Source organism: Equus asinus, chromosome X (genome assembly GCF_041296235.1).
Source record: "Equus asinus isolate D_3611 breed Donkey chromosome X, EquAss-T2T_v2, whole genome shotgun sequence".
NCBI lineage: Eukaryota > Metazoa > Chordata > Mammalia > Perissodactyla > Equidae > Equus > Equus asinus.
In genome coordinates this window covers 115,634,302-115,649,856 of record NC_091820.1, presented here as the reverse complement: position 1 = coordinate 115,649,856, position 15,555 = coordinate 115,634,302, and positions in this window count along the sequence as shown.

The window sequence follows — 15,555 nt, the reverse complement described above, 5'->3', positions numbered from 1 at the left end:
ACTGACTTGCTCTGATGAGCATGCCTCATATCATGTCCCTATCCTTGAACCCATCACACTGGCTTGTGACTGGGATATATACCTTACACCAATTAGAGCCTATCCCTGGAGTATGAAATGGGGTTGATCCAACAAATTCACATGGTTGGAAAATTCTGGGTATTGTTAGGTTGCATAAAAGAGTAATAAATCCTGGGGAGACAATCAAAACTGTCCATTACAGATTTTAAATGATTTAGGATATTTTAAAAATCTAAGAATTCCTCATCAAATTCCTTTCAAGAGCTATATATTCTTTGATCCAGTCAACAAATATTTGTTGAGCTTCTGCTCATTTGTTAGGCAATGTGATAGGCACTAGGATACAGCAGTGATAATAACAAACCATATCCCCACCTTCATAAAATTCACATTCTGGTGAGGGAGACAGAACATAATAAAGTAACTTACACAAATATATCATTTTAAATAGTGATAATTGCTTTTAATAAAAATAAAACATGGTAAGGGGAAATAGTTATGGGGATATTTCAACTTTTTATTATGAAATATTTAATACATACAGTTATAAATATATATATATATGTTTGTATATCTATAAAAAAGTAAAACGAACACTTGCATATCCACCACTAAGTATAATAATAGAAAATTACCAGTACCTTTGAAACCGCATGTTTTCACTGCTACTACCATGTACCTAATGCCTTATTCAGAAGGGGAATATTGTAGATAGGAATGAGAAGAAAGTCTCTCTGAGGCCCTTCTACATTTTATGAAGAGATCTAAATGAGGGAATGAAGTGAGCCATATGATGGTCTTGGGGAACAGCATTCCAGGCACAGGAAAGAGCAAATGCAAAAGCCATTAGATACACATTAACTTTGTTCTTTGAGGAAAGACAAGAAGAGCACTGTGGCTGATGAGGAGCAAACATGTGGAAGAGTAGTCGCATATGAGGCTTGAGTGGTATCCAGGAACCAGATCATGTTGATCCTTAAAGACTGTGAAAACAAGAGTGGATTTTATGCTAAATGAGACTAGAAGACATTGGAGAATTTGAGCAAAAGTGTGATGTGATCTGATTTTACTTTAAAGCAAAGATTACTCTGATTTTAAGAGGTCAAGAGAGGACGCAAAAAGATTACTTATAATGCCTTGCTGTAGTCCAAGAAAGAGAGATTACGGTGGTTTAGACTAGGATGAGAGGAGTGAAGGTTAGATTAATTGGATTTGGGATATATTTTAAAGTTAGGATATGATTTCCTGATAAAAGTGATGTACAAAGGGAAGAAAGAAATCAAGGATAACTATCAGATTTGTCCTGAGCAACTAAGTGAATTGTGGTGCTGTTTACTAAAACAAGGAATATCAAAGCAGGAATGGGTTGAGAGGCAATCAAGAGTGATGTTTTGGCCATGACAAGTATGAAATGTCTATTAGGTATCCAATGAGAGATATCGAACAGGCAGTTGGAATAATTCTGAAACACAGAGCAGAAATCAGGAAAAAATAGAGTATATACCTAGGAGAGGTATTCCTAGGGAATAGAAGGATATAGCACTGAACAGAAGACACAAAAATTTGACCCTCCTAAAGTTTATATTCTAGCAACAATAGCCAACGCTTCTACAATGCTTGCCATGTGCCAGGTACTGTTCTAAGGGCTATGTATATAATGACATTCGATACGCACAAAATTCAATGGGATAGGTGTAACTATTATATTTATTTTCCAAATGAGGAAACTATGGAACAGAGAAGTTAAGAGACTTGCCAAAGATCACATCACTAGTAGGTGATAGTGTAGAATTTGAACTGAGTCTGGTCCTAGAGTCTATGTTCATAACTACCATGTTATACTGTCCCATTCAAAAGAGCAATAATTCATATATAGATAAAGATGCAGATATTTAGATTTAGAGATACAGCTTTATGTGACAGAGGCATATAACATATGTTCAGAAAGGGGGAGGGATAAAGAAACTCACAGGTAATTATGTAGCAGGTGCTTTCAAGTTAGCATATTTGTTCAATCCCCATGGCAGCCCTAAATGCTAGATTATATTATTCTCATTTTCACATAGAAGACATAGAGGTTGACAGGCTTGGCAGAGATATGTTTGCAGGGCATAAATAGAAGGCCTTAAACCTTAGGGTTATAACCTTAACTACAAAGTAAATGATGACAGGTTATTCAGAATAAGTAAATAATTGTTCAAAATGATGAGACCAAAAAGGCAAAAAATTAAGTTTAACTTAACTTATAACTGCACCTCACTTGATGCACAAATAAAGGGGTACTAGGGAGATATTTTTTTCACACTAGATCACAGTGTTTCTTTCTATTTTCATAACACTAGCATTAACATATTTTGTGTAAAACAAAATCAGAAATACATGAGTTAATGTAAATAAGGTAAGTGAAAGGAGGACAATCAGCATGGCTGACTTTATTTCAACTTCCTTCTCCGTTATTAGAATTACTGTGGTTATTTAGCAAAAAAAAAAAAATCTAACTTCAGTGAACAATTTGTCATTTACATTTGCTTACATTATTCATCATGAGCTATTCAGGGTTACCTCTGGTTATGCTTACATTATTTTAATATGAAGGGAAAAGTTCTCCTGATAATTTAGCTTTCCCCTGTGGTCTAAATTTACCTTTCCAGAGCATTTGATGTGAAATATATTTAGAAATGCAGCGTGATCATATCCCAGAAATGTTTCATGTTTGGTTATCTTTTTTTATACTCTATAAACAATTTTGAATTTATCTAGACAAATTAAAAAGTATGGATCAGATATGATTTTATCGTCAATGTGATAAAATGCATCCATGGTCTTCAGTCAATCTAAGTCTCTATGGGACCCGCAACGATCATTCAGGGGTTTAAATTAACAGAAGTCTTGTGATTTTATAAGTATCCAGCATCAAAGTCACTTCAAGAACATTATTTTACAATAGTATTTATCTGACCACTTCTTGTCAGACAAAAAGAAAATGATATCAGTGTATGTGTTTAAAAAGTTATACTTTATAACTTACCAATAAATGTTTGCTTTTATTATTTTCTAATAAACATTATTGACATACTCTATATCCAATAAAATGCTCACAATTAAGTATATATTTTGATGAACTTTGACAAATGAATATACCCTTGCAACCGCTACTACAATCAAAATATAGAACATTACATTCATCCGCAGAAAATTCCCTTGTGCTCCCTCTCAGTTAATCCCTGTCCCCACCCATAAAAATTGACCACTTGTTCTGGTTTTCCAGGGAGTGTCATGGGTTTAGCACTGAAATTCCTGCTCCTAGGAAACTTCTCAGCACCAAATGAAGCCAGATGGTGAAACACTAATCTGCTTTCTATCATTATAGATTAGTATTGCCTGTTTTAGCGTTTCATACAAATGGAATCATGCAATATGTATTCTTTAACATCTCAGCATAATTTTAAGATTTATCCACATTGTTGCATGCAATAGTAATTCATTTCTCTTTAATACTGAATAGTATTACATTCTCTGGATATAACACAATTTGTTTATCCATTACTTGTTGATGACATTGGGTGGTTCTCATTTTTTTTTTTTTTGAGGAAGATTAGCCCTGAGCTAACATCTGCCACCAATCCTCCTCTTTTTGTTGAGGAAGACTGGCCCTGAGCTAACATCTGTGCCCATCTTCCTCTACTTTATAAGTGGGACACCTGCCACAGAATGGCTTGCCAAGTGGTGCGTAGGTCCGCACCCGGTATCCAAACCAGTGAACCCCGGGCTGCGGAAGGGGAACATGAGAACTTAACCACCGTGCCACTGGGCTGGCCCTGGGTGGTTCTCATTTTTTAGCTACTATGAATAATGCTGTTATGAATATTCACACATAGGCCTTTTTATAGACATATGTTATCATTTCTTTTGGATGAAATAACTAAGAGTAAATACCTAAGAGTAGTAACGCTGGGTCATAAGATAAGTATATGTCTAAGTTTACAGGAAACTAGCAAACTATTTTCTAAAGTAATTGTATCATCTTACATTCCTACGAGTAATATACACGTGTTCTAGTTGTTCCACATCCTAGTTATAACTTTATCAGTGTTTTTAATTTTTGCCATTCTAGTAGTTATATAATAAAATCTCATGATTTTAATTTACATTTCACTGATAATTAATGATGTTGAGAATTTTTTCATGTGCTTATTTGCCATCCAAATATCATCTTTTGGATGCCTGATTAAATATCACAAAGAGCACATATAAATCCAAAATTAGCTGGGAAATGTTGATGCCCAACATTATTTTGAATTGATATTATAGAAACAACTGATAAATCGTAAAATACACAAAATTTGTTTTTGAGGTTCAACTAATACTTATCACACTTGCTACACAACAGAAATAACTTTAAATTTTGTGTAGCATTTAATATTGAATAAATTTATTTTCAGAGACTCAGGTAACTCTGCCAAAGTCATAGATCTAGGACATTACAGAACTAGAATTCTAACTACTTAGCTCATGGTTCTGAATTTTGTGCTTGTATTTCTCCCACTCATTGTTTCTCCTTCAACCAAATGCTTCCTCATTGTTGCCTCTGTCCTCCCACTCTAATCCTTTGTTCTCTAATCCATATCACCTCCTGAGAAGTGTGCCATTAGTCACACTTTAGCTGGTATCTTCACCTTCATCAGACTTATCCCTTTGTTGGCTTATTGTTACACTAATCCAAGTGAAGGGTAAATGACCACTACTGCTTAGGGCACTAACCTCACATAACAAAATTGACATCCTGTTAACAGAAGTCTCTGGCTACCTAATGAAATTAGAATTACTGTGAGAATCTTAGATACTGAGACCAGACCAGAAAGGAGGCATAATGATGTGTTTAGACATTTTTGAAGGTCCCTTGCACACATTACCCTAGGCAGCTGTTGACTGTGCCTACTTCAAGAATAAGCCATGGGTATACATAGACTATATGTTGATACACTACTCTTACCCCAGAGAGTGCGAAATGATGAGAATTTCTTTTCACTAGCCTTCACTAAGTAGCCTTACTCAGCACTCCACCGACAGCTGTGTTTTCTATTTTAAACTAGGGGACACTAGAAATAAATATAAGTGGTGAGAATTAGTATACAGATTACTATTTTTCTTGATTTTCATCTCTAAATGGTATGAAGTGAGTTAAATATATAAACTGTAAGCCATATAATTTTTACTTATTCACATCATCTGGACATGTATTAAACATTTATCAAATGGCTTCTATGTACAAAGTACTGTGTTTGGCACTGTGAGAGTTTAAAAAAATCCTGCATATCACACAAATCTAGCCCTCAGAGATTCATGTAGTCTGCTGGAGAATACAGAAATGTCTATGAGAATTGGGAGGGAAACAAACTTAGTATGGATATATCCAGCTTCAAGTTTAATCCACTCATTCAACAATATATACTCAGCACCTACTATGTGCAAGGCACTATGTTGGAACTGTGGATTAAATGATGAACATAACCCACTACAATCCCTACGTCATGGTATACAGAGACTAGTAAGGAAGACAGAGACATAAAGAAAATAATTATTTAAAAAGTGGAAAATTTTCAACTGTGAATAAGTGTGATGAAAATGAGGTAACAAGAGGATTTTACCTGGACAGGAAGCTCAGAGACATCTTCACTGATAGAAGGATAATTAAGCTACAATCTGAAGTGTGAATAGAAGTTAACCTGGTAAAAAAGGGAGAGAATAACATCCCTGGCCCTCTGGCAAGAGGGAGCAAGAAAGAGACTAAAAAAAAGAGCAGTGTGGCAAAAGAAGTTAAAGCACATACATGATGAACCTAGAGAGGTAGATGAAGCCAGACTATGACACAAAGACTTGTGCCATATAATATAAAGTTTCAAAATTAGCGTTTTCATGATGGAGTAGAACCTATTTAAAAATTCCACCCTATGGATATGCCTGATGTTAGAATCTTATTTATATATTAATTATATTTGTATATTTCCCTCTACATTATAGCTAACTTGGTTAATCATGTAAATTACTCTTTAACAAAAATACACAACAGATAAGAAAATTTAGCACTTAATCTTTCACATGCTTCTCTAAATTGTACACTGAAAGAGAGAGGTGAGAGGTGTGCATTTGCAAAGATTTAGAGATCATGAGATAAATTCAAATTGGGAATTAAATATGAAAATCATTCTGGAAATAAATTCTATAATTTTAACATATTGAGATCATTTGTTTTTCTAAGAAAAGGCCTGAGGAAAATGTGATCAAATACCAGCTATGCAAAACATTCTCTAGTCATCAAACTGCTCTGACTTTTAACGAAATGAAAGAGATGCAAATTCTTTCCTAAGATACACACTTTTTTTTACTCTCCTCCATTTGGAGTTAAAAATTTGTACTGTATTTAAGGTTTGACCAAGTGTGTTTTTAACAATCTGGATAGTGCAGCAAATACATGTTGTTCTAAACGCTATCTGTGTCACTAAGAGGTGCTTTTATAGCTCTGCGTATCGGAAGTTCAAAGTAAATTAAACCCATGGTACATACTTAAAGGCCTACTTCAACCCAGACATAGCTGTATATTTTTTCCATTATAATCATGGCAGATACAATATCACAGGCATTAAACAGAAGAAATAGACTGCATAGGTCATGCTCTACTCATTATGCACATCTATAACTTCAACAACGCATGGCTCTTGTTAACATACAGGGAACTATGTAGGTGAAATACGCTCACCAGAAATTATAGCCTCAAGAGAGAAAATTGTGCTTCCTGGTTCCTAGTCTAAATAGAGAACAAGAAAGCAAGAGTAAGCACAAAGGCCTCTTCCTATTTAAATAGTATAATGCTTTTATTAAATATATACTTGATGCAGGATGAATAGTATATACTTCTCAAATTTCATAAAATATTAAAGTACATTTTTAAAAATCAAATTTTACTAACACAAGAAACATTTCAACATGATATTTTTAAAGGAATTCTTGAATAAAAAGCTATCACATTGCTCAGGCTTTTTTTTTTTTTCCTTTTCCATGTACATCTTGCTCAAGAAGCTTGAGAGATTTTGGAAACTTCAAAGATCAAAGAGCTTTAATTTTGTCAATTCCACATTTTTAGTGGAACAAGTACATCCCCATTCAATGTTCTTGAAAGCATTCTACAGTAATCAGCACTTGAAAGCTAATCTGGTTATGTAGCTTAGCTCACTGTAGCTGTAACACATCATGTTTTTTCAGTGCAATGGTCAAATTCAGAGCAAATGCTTCCTATAACTAAAATGGAGGCTATTATTGAATATGAACTATGTTACTATTTTTATATATATTAACATCGTTATTATTTCCATCACTATTGCATATGGCATTCTCAATTTTTTAAAGCAACTTTTCATACTGTAACTTCTAAAATATTAGTTCATTAATGTCATTGTAATTTGAAAATCTCTCTCTCTTAGTCAGTTTGGACTGCTAAAACAAAGCACCATAGGCTGAGTGGCTTATAAACAAGAGAAATTTATTTCTCACAGTTCTGGAGGCTGGAAGTCTGAGATCAGGGTGCCAGCCTCCTCATGTTCTGGTGAGGGCTCTCATCTGAGATGCATAGTGCCAAATTCTCCTTGTATCCTCACATGGTGAAACGAATGAGAGAGCTCTCTAAGATCTCTTTTTTGGGGGCATGAATCCCATTCTTTATGTGAGTCACCACCACAGCATGGCCTCTGAGAGACCAGTGGTGTAGGTCTGCACCTGGGAACCAAACCCAGGCCACCAACATGGAGCACACTGAACTTAACCACTAGGCCACTGGGGCTGGCCCAGCACTAATCCCATTCTTGAGGGTTCCATGCTCATGATCGAATCATTTCCCAAAGGCCCCACTTCCTAATACCATCACATTGGGGGTTAGGGTTTTAACATATGAATTTTGAGAGGACACAAACCTTCAGTCCATAGCAATCTCCAAAGCAGCAAGTTGTTTAATTTACAATGATTTTTCCAAAATTAGAGTCAAATGTGTTTTCTGAAATCAAGATTAACAAAATGCCTGCTACATAAGATTTATTAAATTTATTAAATAAATTTATTAAAATTCCAAGAAATTAGATTCCATTATAGGTCAAGTATGATTTATCTCCAGCATTTATTTTGTTTATTACTGAAATCTGTGTGCATCTTTTGAGATTTTTGGCATATTTAAGTACCATGGAGAAATCATATGCTGTAGTTCATTATTCAGTATTCTTGTATCATTAGTGAACTCAAACTTCTGGAAAGCCTTAGGTTCACTAGTGTTGACATCATTCAAATAATATAAATTTAGTATGTGCACTAAAAGGAACATATCTGGGGGGGGAAGCTGAAATATAGTCATTTGCTGTCTGAATAAAACAAAAAAGCAGTAATGCTAAAAGACAAATAGGATGATAGGAATAGAAAATTAGGTATGAGCTTACAATGTGATAAAAAGAATAGAAAGGCAAGTACTCCCCTCACAATTTAATACAAGGAGTCTGTTCAAGAGAGACTAGGACATCGTTTCATCAAGCAATAAATGAGGTACTCTGTCAGTACTCTAGAATGTGAAGAACAGAACTCCCTGATAGTGTTTATCTGCAAAATAATTTTTTGGACAATTAAATCAGCCATTAACTCACAAGTATAGAAACACATTGATGATGAGAAATGTTAGATTTTTGAAGTCTTCAAATTTTTTAAATGCATAATCTATAGAGCTTTGCTGTCATGCAACCCGCTATATTGTAACATTTGTCTGAATTTGGGTACATATTGGAATTTGCTCTAGAATATTTAGTTAACAGATTTATCAGCAAGAAAAAGTTCTTGCTCATTAAATGCTTTTCTGTAGTCAAAATATTTGTAAGAGTGAAGGTGGGAAAGAGAGACTCAAAGTTGCCTTCTATTACATGAATCTCAAAAAAGTTGGATTGTATTTTATGGACTCCTTACTTCCCTTAATAATTCTGTCAGGGATATCTAACTATGAATTTACCTAAATCTTAGCAAAGCTATTTATATTATTATGCTGTACATTTGGTAACAAATGTTCTCTTTTTTTAAATTTTTTATTGAGTTAATGATAGGTTACAATGTTGTGAAATTTCAGTTGTACATTATTGCCTGTCAGTCATGTTGTAGGTGCAATTCTTCACCCTTTGTGCCCACCCCCACGCCCCCCTTCCCCTGGTAGCCACTAATCTGTTCTCTTTGTCCACATGTTTAAATTCCTCATATGAGTGGAGTCATACAGAGATTATCCTTCTCTATCTGGCTTATTTCGCTTAACATAATTCCCTCAAGGTCCATCCATGTTGTTGCAAATGGGACGATTTTGTTCTTTTTTATGACTGAGTAGTATTAAATTGTATGTATATATATATATATATATGTATATATACCACATCTTTTTTATCCAACCATCTGTTGATGGGCACTTCGGTTGCTTCCATGTCTTGGCTATTGTAAATAATGCTGCAATGAACATTGGGGTGCATGGGAATTTTGGAATTGCTGACCTCAAGCTCTTTGGATAGATACCCAGTAGTGGGATAGCTGGATTTTATGGTAGTTCTATTTTTAATTTTTTGAGGAATCTCCATACTGTTTTCCATAGTGGCTGCACCAGTTTGCATTCCCACCAGCAGTGTATGAGGGTTCCTCTTTCTCCACAACCTCTCCAACATTTGTTACTATTTGTTTTAGTTATTTTTGTCATTCTAATGGGTGTAAGGTGATATCTTAGTGTAGTTTTGATTTGCATTTCCCTGATGATCAGCGATGATGAACATCTTTTCATGTGCCTATTGGCCATCAGTATATCTTCTTTGGAGAAATGTCTGTTCATGTCTCCTGCCCATTTTTTGATCAGGTTGTTTAATTTTTTGTTGTTGAGTTGTGTGAGTTCTTTATATATTATGGATATTAAGCCTTTGTCAGATGTATTACTTGCAAATATTTTTTCCCAGTTAGTGGGTTGTTTTTTTGTTTCAATGCTGTTTTCCCTTGCCTTTAAGAAGCTCTTTAGTCTGATGAAGTCCCATTTGTTTATTCTTTCTATTGTTTCCCTTGTCTGAGAAGACATGGTGTCCGAAAAGATCCTTTTAATACTTATATCAAAGAGTGTACTGCCTACATTTTCTTCTAGAAGCCTTATGGTTTCAGGTCACAGCTTTAGGTCTTGGATCCATTTTGAGTTTATGTTTGTGAAAGGTGAAAAAGAATGGTCAATTTTCATTCTTTTACATGTGGCTGTCCAGTTTTCCCAGCACCATTTGTTGAAGAGACTTTCTTTTTTCCATTGTAGGCCCTCAGCTCCTTTGTCGAAGATTAGCTGTCCATAGATGTGTGGTTTTATTTCTGGGCTTTCAATTCTGTTCCATTGATCTGTGCACCTGTTTTTGTACCAGTACCATGCTGTTTTGATTACTGTAGCTTTGTAGTATGTTTTGAAGTCAGGGATTGTGATGCCTCCAGCTGTGTTCTTTTTTCTCAGGATTGCTTTAGCAATTCGGGGTCTTTTGTTGCCCCATATGAATTTTAGGATTATTTGTTCTATTTCTGTAAAGAATGTCATTGGGATTCTGATTGGGATGGCATTGAATCTGTAGATTGCTTTAGGTAGAATGTACATTTCAACTATGTTTATTCTTCCAATCCATGTCCATGGAATGTCTTTCCATCTCTTTATGTCGTCATCCATTTCTTTCAGAAAAGCCTTGTAATTTTCATTGTATAGGTCTTTCACTTCCTTAGTTAAATTCACCCCGAGGTATTTTATTCTTTTTGTTGTGATTGTGAATGGTATTGTGTTCTTGAGTTCTTTTTCTGTTAGTTCGTTATTAGAGCATCGAAATGCTACTATTTATGTAAATTGATTTTATACCCTGCAACTTTGCTGTAGTTGTTCATTACTTCTGAAAGTTTTCCAATGGATTCTTTGGGGTTTTCTATATATAAGATCATGTCATCTGCAAACAGCGAGAGTTTCACTTCTTCCTTACCTATTTGGATTCCTTTTATTCCTTTTTCTTGCCTGATTGCTCTGGCCAGGACCTCCACTACTATGTTAAATAAAAGTGGTGATAGAGGGCATCCTTGTCTCATTCCTGTTCTCAGGGGGATGGCGCTCAGTTTTTGCCCATTGAGTATGATGTTGGCTGTGGGTTTGTCATATATGGCCTTTATTAGGTTGAGGTAGTTCCCTTCTATCCCCATTTTGTTCAGAGTTTTTATCATAAATGGCTGTGGGATCTTGTCAAATGCTTTCTCTGCATCTATTGAGATGATCATGTGGTTTTTATTCCCCAGTTTGTTCATGTGGTGTATCAAGTTCGTTGATTTGCAGATGTTGAACCACCCCTGTATCCCTGGTATGAATCCCAGTTGATCATGATGTATGATCCTTTTGATGAATTGCTGTATTTGGGTTGCCAAAATTTTGTTTAGAATTTTTTCATCTATGTCCATCAGTGATATTGGCCTGTAGTTCTCCTTTTTTGTTCTGTCCTTGTCAGGTTTTGGTATCAGCGTGATGTTGGCCTTGTAGAATGTGTTAGGAAGTGTTCCATCCTCCCTAATTTTTTGGAATAGCTTGAAAAGGATAGGTATTAAATCCTCTCTGAAAGTTTGGTAGAATTCCCCAGGAAAGCCATCTGGTCCTGGGGTTTTATTCTTTGGGATGCTTTTGATGGCTGTTTCAATCTCTTTCCTTGTGATTGGTCTGTTCAAATTGTCTGCTGCTTCTTGAGTGAGCTTTGGGTGATTGTAGGAGTCCAAGAATTTATCCATTTCCTCTAGGTTATCCATTGTGCTGGCATATAGTTTTTCGTAGTATTCTCTTATAATCTGTTGTATTTCTGCGGAGTCTGTTGTTATTTCTCCTCTTTCATTTCTGATTTTATTTGAGCTTTGTTTTTTTCTTAGTAAATCTGGCTAGGGGTTTGTCAATTTTATTTATCTTAAAGAAACAGCTCTTTGTTTCATTGATCTTTCTACTGCCTTTTTTGTTTCAATAGCATTTATTTCTGCTCTGATTTTTATTATTTCTCTCCTTCTGCTGACTTTGGGCTTTGTTTGTTCTTCTTTCTCTAATTCTGTTAGGTGTAGTTTAAGATCGCTGATTTGGGATTTTTCTTGTTTGTTAAGATGTGCCTGAATTGCGATGAATTTTCCTCTTAATACAGCTTTTGCTGCATCCCATATGAGTTGGTATGGCATGTTATCATTTTCATTTATCTCCGGGTATGTTTTGATTTCTTCTTTAATTTCTTCAATGATCCATTGCTTGTTCAATAGCATATTGTTTAGTCTCCACATCCTTGTGCCTTTCTCAGATTTTTTCTTGTAATTAATTTCTAGCTTTATAGCATTATGATCACAGAAGATGCTTGTTATTATTTCAATTTTTTTTAAATTTGTAGAGGCTTGCCTTGTTTCCCAGCATATAGTCTATCCATGAGAATGTTCCATGCATGTTTGAGAAGAATGTGTATTCTGCTGTTTTTGGATGGAGTGTTCTATATATGTCTATTAAGCCCAACTGTTTTAGCTTTTCGTTTAGCTCCACTGTTTCTTTGTTGATTTTCTGTCTGGATGATCTGTCCATTGATGTGAGTGGGATGTTGAGGTCCCCTACTATTATTGGGTTATTTTTGATATCTTCTTTTAGGTTTGTTAATAGTTGCTTTATGAACTTTGGTGCTCCTGTGTTGGGTGCATAGATATTTACAAGTGTTATTTCTTCTTGATGAAGTGTCCCTTTGATCATTATATATTGGCCCTCTATGTCTCTCTATACCTGCCTTATCTTGAAGTCTGTTTGGTCTGATATAAGTATTGCGACACCTGCTTTCTTTTGTTTGCTATTAGCTTGGAGTATTGTCTTCCACCCCTTCTCTCTGAGACTGTGTTTGTCCTTGGAGCTGAGGTGTGTTTCCTGGAGGCAACAAATTGTTGGATGATGTTCTTTAATCTATTTTGCCACTCTGTGTCTTTTTATTGGAGAGTTCAATCCGTTTATATTGAGGGTGAATATTGATGCCTGAGGGCTTAATGCTGTCATTCTGTTGCTCATTTTCTGGTTTTCCTCTGTTTCCTTTGCTTCTCTTCCTGTGTGTTTTAGCCTACCCATTGACTTCTGCAATTTCTTATGCTGGGTTTCTTAGATTTTTACTTATTTATGTTTTGTGTCTCTGTTCTGTTTTTTAGTTAAGTGGCTACCCTGAAGTTTGTATTCAGAATCTTGTGTATAACATAGTCCATTTTCTGGTGGTCTCTTACTTCCTTAGCCTAGACTGTTTCAGTCCCTTTCCTCCTCCCCTCCTAAATTATTATTTTCATCTCTTATTCCAACTTGTGTTGGGAGTTTGTGGTTAGAGTGATAAGATTGCCTTTGCTTTGGTGATTTCCTTCCCTTTATCTTAATGCTATAGTTGAATATTTGCTGTCCTATTCAGATTCTATCTATTTCTCTCCCTACTCTATGTTTTGTGACCCCTTACTCCCCTTTTTTCTTTTTTCTGGTATGAGAGCCTCCTTGAGGATTTCTCATAGTACAGGTCTTGTGACTACAAAGTCCCTTAGCTTTTGTTTGTCTGGAAAAGATTTAATTTCTCCCTCATATCTGAAGAATATTTTTGCTGGATAGAGTATTCTTGGCTGAAGATTTTTATCCTTTAAAGTTTTGAATATGTCACTCCAATCTCTCCTAGCTGGTAAGGTTTCTGTACAGAAATCCGCTGGAAGTCTGACGGTGGTTCCTTTGTAGGTTATTTTCTTCTGCCTTGCTGTCATGAGTATTCTTTCTTTGTCATTCATTTTTGCCATTTTTACTACTATATGCCTTGCAGTAGGTCTTTTTACGTTGACAAATCTAGGAGATCTGAAAGCTTCCTCCACACACATTTCTCTCTCAATCCCTAGATTTGGGAAGTTCTCTTCTATTATTTCGTTGAGCACACTTTCTGCTCCATTTTCCTTTTCCACGCCCTCAGGAATTCCAATGATTCTTAAGTTGCATTTTCTCATTGAGTCAGCTATTTCTCTGAAATTTTCTTCAGTTTTTCAAATTCTTAGTTCTCTTTCTTCCTCTGTCTGGAGGCATTCAGCCTGTCTATCTTCGATTATGCTAATTTACTCCTCTATGGTGTCTACACAGGCATTCAGGGAATCCATATTCTGTTTTATCTGATCCATTGTATTTTTCACCTCTAGTATTTCTAATTGATTCTTGTTTATAATTTCAATCTCTTTTGTGAAGTAACTCCAGAACTTGTTGACTTGTTTCTCTATATTTCCCCTTACCTCAGTGAATATTTTGATGATAGCTGTTTTGAACTCATCTTCACTTAGTTTACCCATTTCCAAGCCCTCAGGACCTACTTCTGTATTTTTATTGTTTTCCTTTTGGACTGGAGCCTTTATAAATTGCTGCATGGTAGAGGAGCAGGTTTTGCACATGATGCTATTATTTGGTTGCAGTTACAGCCTGTTGCCACTATCTGGGGGTCGAGAGCCTTGCATTCTGAGCCTTCCACCTTCAGCTGTGATGGCGGAGCACAGCATGGGTTGAGGGAGGAGGGGCACTTTTACTCACACTGACCTGGATTGGATCAGGTCTTGCTTTCTGGTCTCCCAGGGCCCTGGCTTGCTGGGGTTCCCCCACGAAAAAGCTTTGCCCCATTAGAGAGTTTCCACTGCATTGGCGGTGGGAGTCCTGGATGATCCCCGGATGTGTGGCCCCACCCCTGCTCCTTCTCTCACCTGCGGCAGTGATCCCAGTTTGTAGGGGAGGGAGCGAAGTTCTCTCCTACCCCATTCCAGCTCCTCCGAGGGTGGCTCCAGCCTCTCTGCCTTCCATCATTTGGCTGCTGTGGGTCTCTGGCGATTTCTGTTATTACGATTTTTTTTTGGTTGGAAAGTAGTTGCTCTTTTTGGTTGTAATTTGGAGGGGAGAGAGTCCTGAATGAGCTCACACCACCATGTTGCTGACGTCACCTCCCTGTCGGGTAACAAATGTTCTTAACTACACATTGCAGTAAAAAGTAGTCTTAATTTATCTTGTATCTACATTCTGTGCAGGGAATAAATGTAGATCTCACTCTCAGAAATCACAAGGGTTCCATTTCAGGTCCATAAGAATACAATGAGATACTGAGAAAGAAAATATGGTGCTGTTTTCACTTACAAATTAATTATCTGTGTTTAGTTTATTTTATATCCAAGAAAATTGTATCATTAAAATGTTCACACTGAACTCTTTCCTCTAGTCCAAAATAGCACCTATAGTAGATCCAAAAATATCTCAAATCTCTCTATTGAGAGAAACAGGTGTCATTGGCACAATTTGGGATGGTGTGCATTCATTAGTCATACATTCTAGTTAAAATATTAATATTAATATACTAATATATTATGTTCTATATATATGGATTACCAATCATTAAAACAGAGATTACAGTAAAGTTAATAATATTATAATGTCTGCAACTACTC